The sequence below is a fragment of the Amblyraja radiata genome, unplaced genomic scaffold, assembly GCF_010909765.2.
Source record: "Amblyraja radiata isolate CabotCenter1 unplaced genomic scaffold, sAmbRad1.1.pri S148, whole genome shotgun sequence".
Taxonomy (NCBI): Eukaryota; Metazoa; Chordata; class Chondrichthyes; order Rajiformes; family Rajidae; genus Amblyraja; species Amblyraja radiata.
Genome location: NW_022630134.1, coordinates 113,848 through 128,741, shown reverse-complemented (window position 1 = coordinate 128,741; position 14,894 = coordinate 113,848). Strand labels below are relative to the sequence as shown.

The window sequence follows — 14,894 nt, the reverse complement described above, 5'->3', positions numbered from 1 at the left end:
TACCCATGTCAGTAGGAGGGGGGTCGTCATCAAGCCTTTTTGTCCATAGTTGGAGTCTGATTTCTTCCCGTGATGCTATTAGGGGCTGGACATGGCTGAGAAAGCTTCTCCTGGACTTCAGCCGTTGGGCCGGGGGTACACGTCCGTAGAGGAGGTGGCGTTCATCACTGGTGGCCTTGGTCGTCTCTACTCGGCTGGCGACTTCCCGTCTCACATCAGCAGGGGCAATGCCAGCGAGGAGGTGCAGGTTGTTTATGTTGGTGGGCTTCAAGCAGCCAGTGATTGAGCGGCAGGTGTTATTCAACGCTGGGTCTAGTTTCTTGGCATGGGATGATCTCTCCCAAACAGGACACGCATACTTCTCAGTTAGTATGCATGTCAGAGGTTATGGGGAGAAGACAGGAGAATAGGGTAGGAGGGTAATAGATCAGCCATGATTGAATGGCGATGGGCCGAATGGCCTAATTCTGCTCCTAGTACTTATGAACATTAAAATAGTGGGAACTTAGCAGGTGGTGCAGCATCTCTGGAGTCATTGAGTCATAGAAATGGAAACAGGCCCTTCGGCCCATGTTACTCCCACCAGCCAACATGTCCCATCTACTGGGCCTGTACTCGAGTGTAGAAGGATGAGGAGGGACCTCATGGAAATATACTGAAAGGCCTGGATAGAGTGAATGTGGAGAGGATGTTTCCACTAGAGCGAAAGCCTAGGACCAGAGGGCAAAGCCTCAGAATAAAAGGGCGTACCTGCAGAATGGAGATGAGGAGGATCTTCTATAGCCAGAGGGTGGAATTCATTACCACAGACAGCGGTGGAGGCCAAGTCAATTGGGTATTTTACAACAGAGATTGATAGTTTCTTAATTAGTTACTGCATCAAAGGTTATGGGGAGAAGGCAGGAGAATAGGGTTGTGAGGGAAAAATAGATCAGCCACGTTTGAATAGCAGAGCAGACTCGATGGGCCAAATGGCCATATTCTGCTCCTATGTTTTATAAACTTATAAGACTTCACAGAATGTGTTTCAGCTTAGACTTACTGGGCTGGACATTTTCACTTAGTGAGAGGTGATGGGTGCGACGTACAGACTCCGTACAGACAACACCCGTAGTCGGGATCGAACCTGGGTCTCCGACGCTGTATGCGCTGTTAGGCAGCAACTCTACCGCTGTGCCACCGTGCCACAGTAGAGAAACAGAAACATGGAAAATAGGTGCAGTAGTAGGCCATTCGGCCCTTCGAGCCAGCACTGCCATTCAATATCATTTGCTGATCATCCACATTCAGTTCCTGCTTTTTCCCCATATCCCTTTATTCCATTAGCCATAAGAGTTACATCTACCTCTCTTGAAAACATCCAGTGAATTGGCCTCCACTGCCTTCTGTGGCAGAGAATCCCACAGATTCACAACTCTCTGGGTGTAAAAAGATTTTTCTCATCTCACTCCGAAATGGCCTACCACTTCAACTGTGACCCCCTGGTTCTGGACTCCCCCAACATTGCAAACATTTTTCCTGCATTTAGCCTGTCCAATTGGTTAAGAATTTTATGTTTCTATAAGATCCCTTCGCAACCTTCTTAATTCCAGTGAATATGTCGAGTTGACCCATTCTTTCATCATATGTCAGTCTCGCCGTCCCGGGAATTAATCTGATGAACCTACGCTGACCTCCCTCAATCGCAAGTATGTCCTTCCTCAAATTAGGAGATGAAAACTGCACACAATACTCCAGTAGTGGTCGCACCAGGGCCCTGTACAACTGCAGTAGGACCTTGCTCCTATATTTAGAGTGAAAAATTTTCAGCAGAATGACGGTTTAAACTTCTAATAAATAGTTTGCCATCCACTTAACATGCTGAAGAGAAACAATACAATGCATATTGATTTAATTAAACAAAATGGATGGTAGACGCAAATTGCTGGAGTAACTCACCGGGACAGGCAGCACCTCGGGAAAGAAGGAATGGGTGGCGTTTTATAACCATATAACCATATAACAATTACAGCACGGAAACAGGCCATCTCGACCCTTCTAGTCCGTGCCGAACACGTATTCTCCCCTAGTCCCATACACCTGCGTTCAGACCATAACCCTCCATTCCTTTCCCGTCCATATAACTATCCAATTTATTTTTAAATGATAAAAACGAACCTGCCTCCACCACCTTCACTGGAAGCTCATTCCACACAGCCACCACTCTCTGAGTAAAGAAGTTCCCCCTCATGTTACCCCTAAACTTCTGTCCCTTAATTCTCAAGTCATGTCCCCTTGTTTGAATCTTCCCTGCTACTCAGTGGGAAAAGCTTATCCACGTCAACTCTGTCTATCCCTCTCATCATTTTAAAGACCTCTATCAAGTCCCCCCTTAACCTTCTGCGCTCCAAAGAATAAAGCCCTAACTTGTTCAACCTTTCTCTGTAACTTAGTTGCTGAAACCCATGCAACATTCTAGTAAATCTCCTCTGTACTCTCTCTATTTTGTTGACATCCTTCCTATAATTAGGCGACCAAAATTGTACCCCATGCTCCAGAATTGGCCTCACCAATGCCTTGTACAATTTTAACATTACATCCCAACTTCTATACTCAATGCTCTGATTTATAAAGGCCAGCACACCAAAAGCCTTCTTTACCACCCTATCTACATGAGATTCCACTTTCAGGGAACTGTGCACAGTTATTCCCAGATCCCTCTGTTCACCTGCATTCTTCAATTCCCTACCATTTACCATGTACGTCCTATTTGATTTGTCCTGCCAAGATGTAGCACCTCACACTTATCAGCATTAAACTCCATCTGCCATCTTTCAGCCCACTCTTCCAACTGGCATAAATCTCTCTGTAGACTTTGAAAATCTACTTCATTATCCACAACCCCACCTATCTTAGTATCATCTGCATACTTACTAATCCAATTTACCACACCATCATCCAGATCATTGATGTACATGAAAAACAACAGTGGACCCAACACAGATCCCTGTGGCACCCCACTAGTCACTGGCCTCCAACCTGACAAACAACCATCCACCATTACTCTCTGGCATCTCCCATTCAGCCACTGTTGAATCCATCTTGCTACTCCACCATTAATACCCAACCATTGAACCTTCTTAACCAACCTTCCATGAGGAACCTTGTCAAAGGCCTTACTGAAGTCCATATATACAACATCCACTGCTTTACCCTCATCAATTTCCCGAGTAACCTCTTCAAAAAATTCAAGAAGATTAGTCAAACATGACCTTCCAGGCACAAATCCATGTTGACTGTTCCTAATCAGACCCTGTTTATCCAGATGCTTATATATATTATCTCTAAGTATCCTTTCCATTACTTTTCCCACCACTGACGTCAAACTACCAGGTCTTTAATTGCTAGGTTTACTCTTAGACCCATTTTTAAACAATGGAACAACATGCGCAGTACGCCAATCCTCCGGCACTATTCCCGTTTCTAATGACATTTGAAATATTTCTGTCATAGCCCCTGCTATTTCTACACTAACTTCCCTCAATGTCCTAGGGATATCCTGTCCGGACCTGGAGACTTATCCACTTTTATATTTCTCAAAAGTGTCAGTACTTCCTCTTCTTTGAATCTCATAGTTTCCATAGCTACTCTACTTGTTTCCCTTACCTCACATAATTCAATATCCTTCTCCTTGGTGAATACCGAAGAAAATAAATTGTTCAATATCTCCCCCATCTCTTTTGGCTCTGCAGATAGCTGTCCACTCTGACTCTCTAATGGACCAATTTTATCCCTCGTTATCCTTTTGCTATTAATATAGCTGTAGAAACCCTTTGGGTTTACTTTCACCTTACTTGCCAAAGCAACGTCATATCTTCTTTTAGCTTTTCTAATTTCTTTTTAAGATTTTTTTTTACATTCTTTATACTCCTCAAGCACCTCATTACTCCATGCTGCCTATAATTATTGTAGATCTCCCTCTTTTTCCGAACCAAGTGTCCAATTTCCCTTGAAAACCATGGCTCTTTCCGATTTTTACTATTTCCTTTCAACCGAACAGGGACATAAAGATTCTGTACTCTTAAAATGTCACCTTTAAATGTACTCCATTTCTCTTCCACATCTTTCCCATAAAACAAAATGTCCCAATTTACTCCTTTTAAATCCTTTCGCATCTCCTCAAAGTTAGCCTTTCTCCAATCAAAAATCTCAACCCTAGGTCCAGTTCTGACCCTCTCCATAATTATATTGAAACTAATGGTATTGTGATCACTGGCCCCTAACTGTTCCCCAACGCATACCTCTGCCACCTGACCCGTCTCATTTCCTAACAGGAGGTTCAGCACCGCCCCTTCTCTAGTAGGTACTTCTATGTATTGCTGCAAAAAGGGTCGAGACCTTTCCTCAGACTGGGAGTCAAGGGAGGGGGAGACTCAGAGATAAGGGTAGGTGGTGGGCGGCGCGACTCCTGTCGCAGCGGCCTCTGCAGTCCGTCTCGTTTTTTATTTTTTGTCTCATTTGAATGTAGTTTTTTTTTTTAACTGTGTATGTGTGTGGAGGGGGAACTTAAATCTTTCCCCTGTACGGAGAACCCGACCTTTTCTCTGTCTGGTCTCCGTTGCCATTGGGGCCGAGCATCGTGGAGCGGCCTCCAACCGGAACGACCTGGGGCTCCGGTCGCGGAGCCTGTGGACCTACTCACCATCGCGGAGCTGGCCGAGTTCGGAGTGGGAGGAGCGGTGGTGGCGCGATGCTGTGGCCTGACCCCGGAGATTCGGAAGCTTACCGCAGGTCTGGTGGACGGTGACACCGGGAGCCCGCGGATCCCTGGTGGGAGACCGCTTTTCGGGGCTTCCCCAACGGCGACTTCTCCCGCCCAAGTTGCGGGGTTTAAAATTACCTGGAGCGGGGCCTTACATCGCCCGGCGCGGCATTAAATGGCCGCGGAACTTGCTAGCGCCCGCCGGGGGCTCCAACACCAAGACCCGGAGCACGGCCTTGCATCACCCGGCGCGGCTTTAATGCCGCGGGACTTATTTACCATCACCCGCCCTGGGGGCTTTGACTCTGACATCGGGTGGAGAATGAGGAGTGCAGAGGAGAGATAAGACTTTGCCTTCCATCACAGTGAGGAGGAGATTCACTGTGATGGATGTTTGTGTAAATTGTGTTGTGTCTTGGTTCTTTTTCTTGTGTGTATGACTGCAGAAACCAAATTTTGTTTGAACCTCAATGAGGTTGAAATAACAACAAATAAATTGTAAATTGTAAAGTGTGGAAAGGAAAGATCAAATTGGATGAAAGCCAAGGAAAATAGTATAGATCATTGCTAGCTAGGGGAAGGAGGCAACGAGGCATACAAAGATAAAATTTAATCAGGAGGAGAGTCAAACTGGTTGGAAAACTGGGAAGGGGAGGGATGGAGAGAGAGGGAAATCAAGAGTTACTTGAAGTTTGAGAAGTCAATGTTCATACCGCTGGGGTGTAAGCTGCCCAAAGCGAAATATGAGGTGCTATTCCTCCAATTAGTATTTGGCGTCACTCTGACAGTGGAGGAGGCCCAGGACAGAAATATCAGTGGGAATGGGAGGGGGAGTTAAAGTGTTTAGCAACCAGGAGATCAAGTAGACCCAGGGGGACCGAGCGAAGGAGTTCAGCGAAATGATCGCCCAGTCTACGTTTGTTCTCACCAATGTAAGTTCCTCAGTCTGGAGAAGGGTCTCGACCCGAAACGTCACCTATTTATTTTCTCCATAGATGCTACCTGACCTGCTGAGTTACTCCAGGTTTTTGTGTCTAATTTTATTGAAGAATAATCATGTACAACAAGGCGAACAAGTTTTATTAAATAGCTTTATTAAATTTGGCAAAGATTGTAACGATGAGTATTTGTGATTAGAGTAAACAATAAATGTTAAAATTGTCTTAAATACATTTTTCTTACTTTAACACCACTTTTTTTAAATTAATATTATTATTATTATTTTTTCATCACTTCACTCTTTCTTGTTGGTTTTAAGGTTTACTTTGGAAAGGAGATGTCAAATAAATTCAACAGTTCTGGATGACCACCCAACACCTAGAGTCCTGAGGTACTTGGTTGCACCATATGACTTAAGGGTAATAAAATGATTCACAATGTAAGACGATAAACAGAAGAAGACAGGAGGAATCATGTTTTGTAGTTGGAATATAAGGGGCGCTAATGAACCAATTAAAAGGGGCAAGATATTCGCCCAATTAAATCACTTAATTCTGACATAATTTTTCTGCAGGAAACACATCTGAAACATAGAAAATAGGTGCAGAAGTAGGCCATTCGGCCCTTCGAACCTGCACCGCCATTCAATATGATCATGGCTGATCATCCAACTCAGTATCCTGTACCTGCCTTCTCTCCATACCTCCTGATCCCTTTTGCCGCAAGGGCCACATTTAACTCCCTCTTAAATATAGCCAATGAACTGGCCTCAACTACCTTCATGTGGCAGAGAATTCCAGAGATTCAGCCACTCTCTGTGTGAATTTTTTTTCCTCATCTCGGTGCTAAAAGATTTCCCCCTTATCCTTAAACTGTGACCCCTTGTTCTGGACTTCCCCAACATCGGGAACAATCTTCCTGCATCTAGCCTGTCCAACCCCTTAAGAATTTTGTAAGTTTCTATAAGATCCCCCCTCAATCTTCTAAATTCTAGCGAGTACAAGCCGAGTCTATCCAGTCTGAAACATCAAACACGGATAAGATTGAAGGAAAATTGGATCGGACAAACATATTATTCCTTATTTCTAAATCTAGAGGGATGGCTATTATTATTCGTAAAGGTATACCATTTAAATCCAAGAACATCATATCAGATAAAGAGGGGAGGTATCTCATAGTTACGGGAGAAATTTACTCCACTCCACTTACTATGATAACCATTTATGCGCCTAATTTTGACAACCCTCAATTCCTTAATAAAATTCTGGATAGGATTTCAGAGTTTAATTATCAAAATGTGATAATAGGGGGGGGGGGGGGGGGGGGGGAGGTTCAACTGTGTCCTAGATCCATATTTTAGATATATTCGGCAAAACACAAAAGGAGTAATATAAATCTAATACGAGCAAAACTCCTAAATACATATATAAAAAACACAAATATAACAGACGTATGGAGAATTGCTAATCCAGTTGGAAGGGAATACACGTTTTACTCATCAGTACATAAAACATATTCACGAATTGACTATTTTTTGGTAGACATGAAATTAATTCCGTATACAATTAACCCTAAATTAAAAGGGGAACAGGCGAGTCGTGCAATCCATAAAATCAAATCCAAAACGGGTGATTTGCTTACCAATCCTAAAGAAATAAACAACCGCTTCAAAGTATTTTATTCAGAATTATATACTGCTAAAACGCGGGCCACTAATGCAGATTTTGCAGGTTTCTTTGACTCCCTCAGTTTGCCAAAACTAGATGAATCAGCCAGGCTAGAACTGGATTCAAATTTCTTAGAAAGCGAGCTAGTTGAGGCTATTAAATCTTTTCCCTCCGGTAATGCGGCTGGACCAGATGGATTTGGTTGCGAATTCTATAAGGCATTTCATAAGTCGCTTGTCCCACTCCTAATCAGGATGATCAATGATTCGATTAAGAATAACAGGTTTCCGAAGTCCCTGTACGAGGCAAATATATGTATCCTGTTAAAAAAGACAAGGATAAAACGGAACCTGGCAGCTACAGGCCTATTGCTCTCCTCAACTTTGATCAAAAGGCTATCACAAAAATACTAGCTAATAGACTGGGGAAGCATATTTCATCAATTATACACCCTGATCAAACAGGGTTTATTCCAGCTAGATTTTCGTTTTGTAATGTGCGTCGACTCCTGAATAATTTATATAGCTCCACCAAGAGGGGGATTCCAGAGCGGCCATCTTATCCTTAGATGCCGAAAAAAAGCGTTCGATCAGATAGAGGGGCCCTATATGTTTGAGGCACAAAGATTTGGGTTTGGGGATTCCTTTATTGCGTGGGTCAAAATGGTGTATCTTTGTCCGACAGTCCATCCTCACTAATAATGATAAATCTGGACCTTTTGACTTACAACGTGGGGTCAGACAGGGAGATCCTCTGTCCCCCTTACTCTTTGATATTGCTCTGGAGCCCCTCGCAATAGGTATCAGGAGTCACCCAAACATCAGGGGTATAAAGGTGGGGAACGTGGAAAGTCGTGTGGGGCTTTACGCCGATGACACATTACTATATCTCTCCTATCCAGAAGCCTCTGTTCTTCCCTTGTTAGATTTTATTAAATCATTTGGCAAGCTTTCTGGATACACAGTCAACTGGAGTAAGAGCAAGTTTATGCCTTTATCAGACAATATAGATTCAGATTTTCTTGAGGCTCTACCATTTAAGATAGTATATGACCATTTAACATATCTAGGACTCAAAATACCCCTAAACCCCAAACTTATATTCAAACTCAACTACGCTGATATGATTACAAAGTTAAAACTGAACATAGAGAAATGGAGGATTTTACCCTTGTCTATAGTGGGGCGTATTAACGCTATCAAGATGGTGTCTCTTCCTAGATTCGTATATTTATTCCAAAATCTTCCAATTTTTCTTACTTCATCATTTTTTTAAAAACTGGACTCCATTATCCTTCCATTCATTTGGGGCTATAAAGCCCACCGTATATCAAAGGCGCATCTTCAAAAGCCAAAAAATGAGGGAGGCATGGGCCTTCCTATATTTAGGCACTACTATAGGGCAGCCAATGCTAGAGCTCTGATTTACTGGCAATGGGGATTCCCAGATGAACCTTTGAATAATAATAATAATGCCCCTTTGTGGCTAAACATTGAAAACACAGCAGTGAGAAATTCCTCCCTCTGTACTTTGCTGTTTTCCAAAACAGAATCCCCACATAAGTTGGTTGGTGAGAACTTTATTTTAAGAAATTCTATTCGAATTTTAAATCAGATAAGAAGTTTCAGTACATTGTCAAATGTCTCTATTTACACCCCCATATGTCACAACCACTCCTTTTTGCCATCACAGACGGATGGGGTGTTTGCTGTCTGGAGGGACAAGGGCCTTGCGACCCTCAGAGATCTATATATTGACAAAAAGTTTGCTTCGTTTACCCATATAACCATATAACAATTACAGCACGGACACAGGCCATCTCGACCCTTCTAGTCCGTGCCGAACACGTATTCTCCCCTAGTCCCATACACCTGCGTTCAGACCATAACCCTCCATTCCTTTCCCGTCCATATAACTATCCAATTTATTTTTAAATGATAAAAACGAACCTGCCTCCACCACCTTCACTGGAAGCTCATTCCACACAGCCACCACTCTCTGAGTAAAGAAGTTCCCCCTCATGTTACCCCTAAACTTCTGTCCCTTAATTCTCAAGTCATGTCCCCTTAACCATATAACCATATAACCATATAACAATTACAGCACGGAAACAGGCCATCTCGACCCCTCTAGTCCGTGCCGAACACATAATCTCCCCTAGTCCCATATACCTGCGCTCAGACCATAACCCTCCATTCCTTTCCCATCCATATAACTATCCAATTTATTTTTAAATGATAAAAACGAACCTGCCTCCACCACCTTCACTGGAAGCTCATTCCACACAGCTACCACTCTCTGAGTAAAGAAGTTCCCCCTCATGTTACCCCTAAACTTCAGTCCCTTAATTCTCAAGTCATGTCCCCTTGTTTGAATCTTCCCTACTCTCAGTGGGAAAAGCTTATCCACGTCAACTCTGTCTATCCCTCTCATCATTTTAAAGACCTCTATCAAGTCCCCCCTTAACCTTCTGCGCTCCAAAGAATAAAGCCATAACTTGTTCAACCTTTCTCTGTAACTTAGTTGCTGAAACCCAGGCAACATTCTAGTAAATCTCCTCTGTACTCTCTCTATTTTGTTGACATCCTTCCTATAATTAGGCGACCAAAATTGTACACCATACTCCAAAATTGGCCTCACCAATGCCTTGTACAATTTTAACATTACATCCCAACTTCTATACTCAATGCTCTGATTTATAAAGGCCAGCACACCAAAAGCTTTCTTTACCACCCTATCTACATGAGATTCCACTTTCAGGGAACTGTGCAGTTATTCCCAGATCCCTCTGTTCACCTGCATTCTTCAATTCCCTACCATTTACCATGTACGTCCTATTTTGATTTGTCCTGCCAAGATGTAGCACCTCACACTTATCAGCATTAAACTCCATCTGCCATCTTTCAGCCCACTCTTCCAACTGGCATAAATCTCTCTGTAGACTTTGAAAATCTACTTCATTATCCACAACCCCACCTATCTTAGTATCATCTGCATACTTACTAATCCAATTTACCACACCATCATCCAGATCATTGATGTACATGACAAACAACAGTGGACCCAACACAGATCCCTGTGGCACCCCACTAGTCACTGGCCTCCAACCTGACAAACAACCATCCACCATTACTCTCTGGCATCTCCCATTCAGCCACTGTTGAATCCATCTTGCTACTCCACCATTAATACCCAACCATTGAACCTTCTTAACCAACCTTCCATGAGGAACCTTGTCAAAGGCCTTACTGAAGTCCATATATACAACATCCACTGCTTTACCCTCATCAATTTCCCGAGTAACCTCTTCAAAGAATTCAAGGAGATTAGTCAAACATGACCTTCCAGGCACAAATCCATGTTGACAGTTCCTAATCAGACCCTGTTTATCCAGATGCTTATATATATTATCTCTAAGTATCCTTTCCATTAATTTGCCCACCACTGACGTCAAACTGACGTTTAATCAGCTGAAATCAAAATTTAACCTTTCCAACTCTCATTTTTTTCGCTATCTCCAAATTAGGCACTACGTTAAAGATCAAATTCCAAATTTTCAAACCATGCCTGACAGTTGCCCACTCTATGAGCTCCTGCAGCTTCCTCCAGACTCCAAACATCTAATATCTCGCTTTGTGAGTCTATTCACCACCTCTGTATCCACTACCCATCTGAAAAAAGCCTGGTCTACTGAGCTGAATTTCGAGGTGTCTGACGACATTTGGAATGAAGGTCTGACCAGAATCCAAACTTGTTCGATCAATGTCAGGTATAAACTGATCCAGTTTAAAGTCATCCACAGACTCCATTACTCAAAGACCAAATGACATCGAATCTACCCAGCTATTTCTCCATTATGTGACAGATGCAAAAGTGCAGATGGTTCTTTAACACATATTTTCTGGCTCTGTCCTCATATACAAATTGAATTGAATTGAATTGAATTGAATTGATTGAATTGAATCCTTTATTTGTCATTCAGACCTTTCGGTCTGAACGAAATGTTGTTGCCTGCAGCCATACATGTAATAATAACAACACACAATAAACACAAATTAACATCCACCACAGTGAGTTCACCAAACACCTCCTCACTGTGATGGAGGCAAAAGTCTTAGAATTACTGTCTCTTCCCTCCTCTTCTCCCTCTGCGCCGAGGCGATACCCCACCGGGCGATGGTAAGTCAGTCCCGCGGTTCAAGCTCCGCGGCCCGGGGGTGGTCGAAGCTGCCGCCCTCCAGTCCAGCGGACGCAGCTGTTGCAACGGGTGCTCCAGAAAACAGGCATCAACCTGTGACCTGCGAGCTCCCGACATTGTCATCCACTGGCCCGCGGCCGAGCCTCGGATCCAGGTCGCCGTCGCCAGAAACGCCGCCTCAGCCACCGGAGCACCGTCTCCGCCCCGCACCGGGCCGCCCACACGGCAACGGCAACGGCAACGTCTCAGCCCCGCACCGCGCTGCCCCCACGGGAGCACCTACCAGCCGGGAGCCGGTCCGCCCCCACGGGAGCGCCTTCCAGCCGGAAGCCAGGCCACCCACACGGCAGCGTCTCAGCCCCGCACCGGGCTGCCCCCACGGGAGCGCCTTCCACCGGTAGCCGTGCCGCCCACACGGGAGTGTCTCAGCCCCGCGCCGTCAGCCCTCACCGGAGCGCCGAGTCGTGCCGCTGCCCGAACGCCTCCGCAGCTCGAAGACGGCCAGCCTCGCGTTGGTGAGTCCTGGCTGGTTCTACCTCCGGACCCTCGAGGTCGGTCGCAGGTTGGAGGCCACCAGCTCCGCCATTAGGCCTCAGCGCAGACGGGGGAAGAGAAGGGGGATACGACAAAAAAGTCGCATTCCCCCGAAGGAAGAGACAGAAAGCCCTGTTTCACACCCTCCCCCCACACACATAACACCACCTAATAACCAAACAAATTACTAAACTAGACAAAAAAAACAACACAAAAAAAGTAAAAACAGACAGACTGCAGGCGAGCCGCAGCCGTATCACAGCGCCACTACTTCCGGAAGATACTGGTCTGAAATATTTAAGTGGTTTTCTGGGTCTATGGAAAAGATATTCTCCCTGATCCAGAACTGGCACTTTGTGGATGCTCAGAGACTGCTTTGTACTTCACGTCTGAAGAACAACAAGCACTGATGCTTGGTATGGTGGCAGCCAAGAAAATGATCCTAACAGACTGGAAATCATCCACACTCCACTGCTTCGAAAAATGGCTCAATGAAATGATAATAATCATACAGATGGAAAGGATACGCTTCTACAACTCCAAGGTACCAAACAACTTTTTAAGTGTTTGGGGACCATTTATCAACCATCTCAAAGACCAATAATTTCATAATTTCATATTATCTGCAGTGATGTAGTCCTGTGACCTTTACTTCTGCTCTTGCAATGCATGACTGTGTAGCACCATGTGGATTGTACCAATACTGTTATGTCTGGCGGCTTTTTTTTTTTTTTCTTTTCCTGTTTTTGTTTTGTTTTTTTTGTTTTTTTGCTTTATTTTCTTTCTCTATTTTTGTTTTGTTCTATTTGGTTAAAAAATGGTATAAAATAATAAAATATTAAAAACAACAATTAACCCTAAATATCATAATAGTATTATTTCTGATCACTCCCTGTTAACTTTTTTAATTAAAAGTAGAAGGAATGATGGATAAAAAAGCATTTTGGAGGTTTAACCCCCAAATTCTAAACAAGCCACAAGGTAGTATATATTTGAAACAAAAGATGAAAATTTTCTTCGAGACTAACGATACAACAGGTGTTTCACCTTCGTTATTATGGGAAACTTTCAAGGCATTTATCAGAGGAGTCATAATTTCATATCAAGCCTTCCAAAATAAAAAGAATAATATAGAGCAATTGCAGTTAGAACAAGAAATTAAACAATTAGACCTAGATAATGCCAAAGACCCAATCATAGACAAACACAATAAGATAACTTTATTGAAATTTAAATTAAATTAAATCTTATCGGCAAGAGTAATAAGATTATTTCAAATTACAAAACAGGAAAACTTTGAATTTGGCGATAAACCACATAAACTTTTAGCACGTCAGCTGAAAAGACGAGAAAAGGAAAATACAATTACAAAAATTAAATCAGATAAGGGTGAATTATTAACATTACCTAAAGTAATTATTAAAAGATTTGCTCAATTTTATCAAAATTTATATACATCTAAAACCGTAGCAGATAACATTAAAATTACAAATTTCTTAGATAAGTGAAACCTTCCAAAACTTACGTTGTTGGAACAAGAGGAGTTAGGAGCTCAGATTACACTTAAAGAAATAGAGGACACAATAAACTCGCTGAAAAATGGTAAAACACCAGGGCCAGATGGTTTTAGTAATGAATTCTACAAAAAAATTCTACGAGATATATCTCAGCGCCTACAAAATCTATATACTCATGCCTTTAAAGAAAATACACTACCAGAAACATTAGCTGAATCAACGATCACACTTATACCAAAAAAAGATAAAGATCTAGAAGAACCAGGTTCATATAGAGCGATAGCACTCTTAAACACAGATCAGAAAACACTCGCAAAAACTTTTTGAGTTAATACATTAGTAAATTAATATATTCGGATCAAACCTAAAAGATACTCGGCCAATAATTTGAGACGCTTGTTTAATATAATGTATTCACAAAAAACTGAAGAAGAAGATGTATCAATTATTTCATTGGACGCAGAAAAAACATTTGATCAAGTAGAATGGCAATATATGTACAAAGTATTACAAAAATTTAACATGGGAGAGAATTTTATCTCATGGATAAAATTATTATATGACAAGCCGACATCCAGAATACTGACTAACAATATGTTATCTTTAAAATTTCATTTATAATGGGGCAACAGACAGGGGTGTGCATTATCAAGTTCAAGTTCAAGTGAGTTTATTGCCATATGTCCCTGTATAGGACAATAAAATTATTGCTTTGCTTCAGCACACAGAACATAGTAGGCATTTACTACAAAACAGATAAGTGTGTCCATATGCCATAATATAAATATATACACGCATGAATAAATAAACTGATCAAGTGCAAATAACAGAAAATGGGTTATTAATAATCAGAGTTTTGTCCAAGCCTGGTTTAATAGCCTGATGGCTGTGGGGAAGTAGCTATTCCTGAACCTGGTTGTTGCAGTCTTCAGGCTCCTGTACCTTCTACCTGAAGGTAGCAAGGAGATGAGTGTGTGGCCAGGATGGTGTGGGTCTTTGATGATACTGCCAACCCTTTTGAGGCAGCAACTGCGATAAATCCCCTCGATGGAAGGAAGGTCAGATCCGATGATGGACTGGTCAGCATGCTCTCTACTGTGCACCTGTAGAAGTTAGAGAGTCTTCCTTGACAAACCGACTCTCCGTAATCTTCTCAGGAAGTAGAGGCGCTGATGAGCTTTCTTGATAATTGCATTAGTGTTCTCGGACCAGGAAAGATCTTCAGAGATGTGCATGCCCAGGAATTTGAAGCTCTTGACCCTTTCAAACATATAAATGGGGCTGTGGGTGCCCCTCCT

General features: G+C 42.7%; 1 long non-coding RNA gene across 1 annotated transcript; it reads right to left on the bottom strand.

The window, feature by feature from the left end:
• Positions 1 to 8,914: 8,914 nt before the first annotated feature.
• On the bottom strand, positions 8,915 to 11,265 carry LOC116969293. The gene is made up of 3 exons (XR_004410717.1): positions 10,808 to 11,265; positions 9,854 to 9,857; positions 8,915 to 9,115 (listed from the first exon to the last, which is right to left on the bottom strand). It is a non-coding gene; the product is annotated as an uncharacterized LOC116969293 (long non-coding RNA).
• Between the last annotated feature and the right edge of the window lie 3,629 nt (positions 11,266 to 14,894).